We start from the raw sequence: 7,008 nt of genomic DNA on the forward strand, positions 1-7,008 counted from the left end.
TAAACTGGAAACTGGTAAAAAAAAACTGCGGAGATTGTCACCATCCAGGATGTACGCCGCTTAAACAGCTATAGTATGTTGGTGGCTCAAACTATTGTCAAAATGGAAAATGCATTCCTTACTGCCTGGCTTAACCGAACCTCATTTAAGTATGCTGTTGTTCATCAAGAAAACCAACTTCTGAACCTGAATTCTTTTAAACACACTAGCCACAATTTCAGTAGAAAGTCTGAGAAGGGTCGGTTATGTCTTCTAAGATCGAAAACTAATTAGTTACGGTTTTATTCAGAGATTCCTCAGATTGGAACTTGTCATCAATCTACATCAAATTAATTCATAATCCAAAAAGTTTCAAACTGCAAGCGAATTTTGTTTATATTATTTGATATGGTGTTGCGTGAATATCTAACTTCTATCTTTTTTGGGGTCTTTTTTTTTTTCAACTGAGTATGTCATCCACTCATTTATTTTATTTATTTTATATTCCTCATGTTTCCATGGGTAGATCTTGTCTTGTGTTTATTTGTGCATATTAACAGACCCCAGGAAGCTGAGGCAGAAGCTAATGGGGATCCTAAACAGTAAACAGTCTTTGAAATTATTGCCACAGGCTCGATCTTGGCTGTAGAATTCTTGTGGTAACGCTCGTCTTTTCATTTTGGCTGTGGCTGGAAAGCAAATTTCTTACATGTTAATAGTCAGCAACCCAAACTTAGAGAAGCTGCCACCTGAAGCAAGTTTTAAAACCTGAAATGGCAGGAGACTGAGAGGAAGCAAGTGAAATTCATTCATTTACGACTCAACAACTTGACCTTTGCTCTCCTGGTGTTCCCACAGGTGCAGTCGTCCCCTATTTGTGATATCAGTGCTGACTGTCCAGTGAACCTTTTTCATGGCAGGTCACACAGTAAGATACACACAGTTGTAAATCATGAAGTGGGCAATGGGTGAATTCCATTTAGCCTATTTGATCTCAGCGTCCTCTTGTAGATAATGCTGGCTCACCGTCACACTGTCATGACTTACTGGGACAATTGAATAGAGCCATCCTTAATGCCAATGTTTGCTGGGAAAAAGGCCTATGTCTTTCCACACACGAGCTAAACTACCACACTAAAAGACTCACTGTGCAGTATATCACAAGAATCTACAAGTTATGTTCCTGTGATCAAGACGTTAGCACCCAAAATAACTTGTTAACACCTAGCCAGGACATTTCTTAATAACAGACAGATGGTAAGTCAACTTCCTCCTGATACTGTATATAAAGGCTAAAGGATTGACACAGTTAGTTTTGGCTGAGCAGGTCTTACTAACTCTCACGTTGTCCCCTGAGAGATGACATATTCAGAAATGAATATTGTGGATGCTGCCAGTGAGCAGCAGCACAATGTGAGGAAACAGGCTGCGCATGAAACAGTGACGCACTTGCGGCCAGGTGGCCGTGCAACCCCGAGTTCGAGCCACGCTGGTACTGTCAGGCTGTAACGGTGACAGAGAGGAAGCTGCTGTTTTCTATCAAAACAAAAGTGTTGATAAAGACTAGGGGGTGGGGCTTCCAGATAAAGAAAAATATCAAATGGTTGATGTGGCTTTTACCACACTGAAGGGAATCAGACTTATTCCATGACTGTGTTCACCTCCAGGGCTTATGGGACTTGTTATTTCAGTTTTATAAAACAGTTTCAAACAAGTTGTAAAAGCTATTGTAATGTCAACTCGTCAGAAAGCTTCAGGTTTACTTTTTTAATTTTTGTCTAATTAGGTTAAAAGTTGACATGATCAAGGCCTTTAGGTATGTCTGCCTTATTACCTCACCTTGAGGTCCTGTCTTTTAGAGTGTAAGTGTTAAAATCCCAGATAAGGTAGTATTCTTGTCATCACATCCATGGGTGATCATGGCAGGTTTACTCACAGAGTTGACTGTTGTGCAGAGTTGACGACTCAGATCTTAGCATTTCACAGCAAAGATCTGAGTCGTCAACTCTGCACAACTCTGCTTTGCAGCCGAGTTCATTAGAATGAAAAAAGAGATCTCAAGTTTAACCATTTCAAAGTGTGAATGAAAGTGGGTTTGCTCTACATCCCCATTATCTGTGCAATTAATCTGGTGAGACAGGGGCATCCTCTGAAGAGCCCTGAGTGTCATCAGGATCACTGGCACCCTTTTCAGATGCGTTTATCAGTAGACAGCCATGTGGACAACTGATAAAAGGTGACGCCAACCAAGAAGAGACTGTGTCTCTGTCTCCTGCGCCTCCTGTTTCCTCCTGACCAGTCCTTTTGAACAGATAGATCAAAATGGCTCACACAGTTGCCCTTTTGTTGTAAACATTTAAGCTGTGTGCCTTTCCTTTCAGGCCCATGTTTGGTAGTTTTGTCATGTGCACCAACTAAGCAAAAGACACTCTTTTAAAAAAACACCATTAAATATTGACAGGAGACATTCTTGCCAAAGCTTTGGGTATTTTCAAAAACATTCTAATGTTTAAGGTCAAAGCGGCTAAAAGTCTAAAGCTTATTTGGAATTCACCTTTTATATTTTTGACCTTCTCAGGAATGTCCTCACAAACTACTCATTAACATTTACCATGAATGCAGCTACACTATTTCTCTATGTACACTAGTGTAAATCCAAACTGTGGGTTAGAATGTCTTGTGGGACATGGTAAATGCCAGACTAAGGCTGTTGATTCTTCAGCAGGAGGAGGATAAAAGACTACACAGCTGAATCAGTTTAACAGCAAGCCAGGGTAGTCGCCTTCCGCTGGGCTTATTTTCACCCAGCGAGGGTGACTTACCATGGACGACACTCTCGTCTCTGCAGCACGACACTTGACTTCTGACATCAAACGCCACAGACTAAAACAATCTCATGAGCCACTCATTTTCTCGTTCTGGAGCCTTTGACCTGATGAGATGGAGTTTGCTCAGATGTCACAAAACTGGAGATTTTCAAACTTTCCATTATTATGAGCACTTTTAGGACTTCAATCCTGGACTTCAAGCTTTGCTTGATATAGCCCAGGTCTCATAGAAAAGGTTACAGAAGCCACTGTGTGCTGCTCTTTAACGGAAGTGGGGGAGTTCACCAGATGTACATTTGAGAAAAACACAATTAGTCTTCATCCTTGAAGTCTTTCCTTGTGTAAAAGTATAAATCTCACATTTGTTTTGCTTAGCAAAGTTTGTTTTTAAGTGTGGGATGGGCTCATTGTGGCCTCTTTTAGTCGTTGAGGAAAACACCCACTACAACTGCGGTTCTCAGCAACACTGTGATGTACCAGTGGGTAATAGGTGAAAAAGATGCTACACTAGTAGTAAGGCAAGGCTTGATTTTTCATGCTTGAACTTTGAGATGGTAATTGACAAAACAACCTCTGCTGATGACATTAAAAGCTCTGGAATAATGAGTAAGTGGACCTTGACATAGTTCGGTCAATTTCTCAAATTGTTTTAATGCTGTAGTATGCTAATGAGTAAAGGAACACACCAGGTTTCCCAAAATAACATCCTATAATCATTAATGTCATTCTTGTGACTTTGCTGATGGGACACTTAAGTTGACCTAAATCAGTAATGTATTTGCAGCAAAACAGGAAGGTGTGTCAGCACTACCAAAGTCTTTCTGGAAACTCGAGTTGGCAATATCAGCAAAGCATAAGGAAGACAGATTTTTGAGTAAGAACAAGTATTTCAGACTGTGTTGTGAAGCTTGCTGCTGCTGATCTTACTAGACTGTGTTACTAAACCAATAGAGGTCTCTGTTTTTTTTTTTTCTTTCTTTTTTTAGAAAGGAAGCAAGTGTTTGCCTTTAACCACAGCTGACAGGGACATTCATAAGACAGCTTGATCACACCTCCTTTGTTCTATCAGTCTTTTCAGGGAAGAACATCCTCAAGTGGCGGCTGAGTGGAAAAGGAGGGGGAAGAAAAAGATCCTGGCAGAGCCACTTTTTCTATCATGCCAGTAAATTCTTTCATGGTGACTGAGGAGCCGGAAGCCAGGGCCCCTCACTTATCAAAGGGAGGAGGGACAGATGAAGGCCCGTTCGTTCCATTCAGACACTTGACGAGAGTCGGACAGTCCAAAGGTAATCCTCTCCCAAGTCCCTCAGGTGTGTCAAACCCAACAAAGGATTAGCACATACTTCCTCTATGTCAAAAGTAGCAGCAAAGTTTTCCATTTCTTATTAACTGTGTTTTTCTTACCGCCCTCCAACCCTCCAGCCCCCATCCCACCTTGACTCCCACATTGTTGCATAAGCAATAAGGTGAAAAGGTGTGTAAAGTTACCACTGATGGAGTAATGGAAGGAGAGCTAAGTATGACAAGGGTGAGTCATATTGTATCATTTCACATGTTGAGATTTCACAACTCTACCACCATTTCCCAGCATACAGGTGGTCCTTTATCCAAATACCTCTGTAATCATTAACCTTATAATATCTTGGTCTTGATCTTTGGACCTTAATCATACCCTCTAACTCATATTTCCAGTTATTTGGTTTTTAGATAAGCGAAGAGAAATTTTTCACTTTCAACAGATTCATTTGAAAACAGCCTTCTAGTGTCAAACATGCATCATTCTGTACAGTGAAGGTCAAACATTTAAGGGAAGCAATATTGACCAAAACACATTCTTGAGTGGAGGGGGGCTTTAAGTTAAGGTTTCAGCAGTTGCACAGAGATGCCCGAAAAAACATGGATGGACCCATGGCCGCTGGTAACGATAGCAAGACTGGTGGACGAGGAATAGTTTGGTCCGAGGAGATAAGATAAGATAAGATAAAATATTCCTTTATTAGTCACACAGTAGCAGCAAAGTGGAAAGTACAAAGGACGAAAACTGCAAAATTTCAATAGAAAACAATATACATAGTAGATAAAAATATATTAAAAATAGCAGCAGAAAAGGGAAATTCCACAGTTGATGTGTGTGAATTATTACTGCACATGGTGAATTGTAAGTTTTTGGTGTGTCTTGGTGTGCAGTGTTTGTTATATAGTCTGACAGCAGCAGGAAGGAAAGACGTGTGGTTTCTCTCACTCACACACCACTGGTGCAGCAGTCTGTCACTGGAGGAGTTGCTCAGTGCGGGTGGGAGACGCTCTCCAACAGGGATGATAACTTAGCCATGATCTTCCTGTTGCCCATTTCACCTCCAATGGGTCGAGGGGGAATCCCAGAACAGAGCTGGCCTTCTTGATCAGTCTGTTCAGTCTTTTCCTGTCAGCAGTGGAGATGCTGCTGCCCCCGCAGACCACACCATAGAAAATGGCTGATGCCACTACTGACTACTTCTGCAGGGTTAGAACACATGAAACAACCAGAGTTCCAGAGGAACTATAGTGTGGACAGACAGAGGACTGAGGCTCCATCAGAGCTGAAGTGGACCATAAAACTGAGTCCTCTTTCACACTGTGAACGCAAAAAGAACTGAGTTCCTTTCCTGTCGGTCCACTTTTTGGTCCACTGTAAGAGGACTGAGTTTGGTTCATTTCAAAAGGACTAAAACACCCTTAGTTGGGTACATCACTAAGAGTGACCCCATTAAAATCAACAATATTGCAGTAACAAAGGTCATATCCTGACGCAAATCACACTACAATGAGTCACAGAGCTCAGTTTTCCTTACTGGCTGTTGCCTCTGTTAGATATCAGTGACAAATGTTGCCTTTTCAGCAAAGGTAAAACTGAGGGACAGTGGTGTCCATCACCACTTCACTTCTCCGCAGCACTTGCAGAGCATGAATCCACAGAGAGGAAAAAAAAAAAAAAAAATAAAAACGGGAAAAAACACAGCCAGCAGGCAACAGGATGCACATGGCCCTGAGAAGGATGGCTGGTTGGATGCAGGAAATGGAGAGAGAAGAATAGGAAGGAGAGATTTTGGATCGCAGCTGTGTTCAAACTGAAAAATTCCTGTTTTGAAGCACAGAGAGACATTTTGTTGTTCTTCTCCCAGACCATAAAGAGGCAGAAGAACATAGTTTGCCACAGCAAGGGTTAAGTGCAGTTGTGGTGGTGACAGGACAGCTGTGCAATCAGCATTTCGGCCATCACCAGTCCTTATTTTGTTTTTAGGCTAAGAGACCTTCCCATAACTCCTCTGTTGGTGATATGGCCCCACAATACGGTATCTTTGCTTCCTCAGACCGTATCACATGAGAGAAAACATAACTCTGGCTTTCTATTGATTTCCAGTAACTGTGAGTCGTCTTGTAAGAATGCGTTCACCTTACTTGACCGCTCCTTTCAAAGTGACATACAGTATGTCACTTTTATAGGCTGTCAAATACATGAAATCCTTAGTTACACAGCTGCTGTGAAAGGCTGGCTAGGTGATAAAACCTGTTTGTTCTGTGACAGCTCATTCAGCTCTTGCTGATGTCAGATGCATACAAGAAAGTCCACTTTATGGACGGAATAACATTTTTAATACTTTTGCAATTCATTGTGGTGCAGTAGTTGTTGAGGTTGTTGCCTGAAGGCCAACATTAAAAGCCAAAGTTTCATATAAACCTCTTAACTGCACATTCCCAAGTTTCCATTGTGCAAATATTGACAACTGACGCACTCAAATCAAGACGCAATTCTTCCTTTGTGTTAGGTGTTTCAATAGCATCAGTATTCATACTGTATCCTTTTAATTTGTAAAACACTTCATGACAGACCTTTTGATTTAAGGGTTTTGGTCACTTCCTATATTTACCTTTACTTAAAGTTGTATTATCAAATTGTGGCTAATAGAGAGTGTGGCAGAAACAAGTTGAACAAATGTGTAGTTTGTCACCATATCCCTGCTTTTAAAGTTTTTATGGCAAATTAGTTTGCAAGCAATTGCCTATACTTACACTCCTGAAAGACATAAAGTAAGATTAGCACTCATTTGGATTCATATTTTGGACCACCTAATAAATCTCAGTCACCAAGTATTTCATTCTCCTTTTTGCCCTGTTTTGGTCTTGAACATCGTTGCACCTGCTGCATATGGTAGGTTCGTTA

The sequence above is a fragment of the Seriola dumerili genome, unplaced genomic scaffold (assembly GCF_002260705.1).
Source record: "Seriola dumerili isolate Sdu_G_001 unplaced genomic scaffold, Sdu_1.0 BDQW01000002.1, whole genome shotgun sequence".
Taxonomy (NCBI): Eukaryota; Metazoa; Chordata; class Actinopteri; order Carangiformes; family Carangidae; genus Seriola; species Seriola dumerili.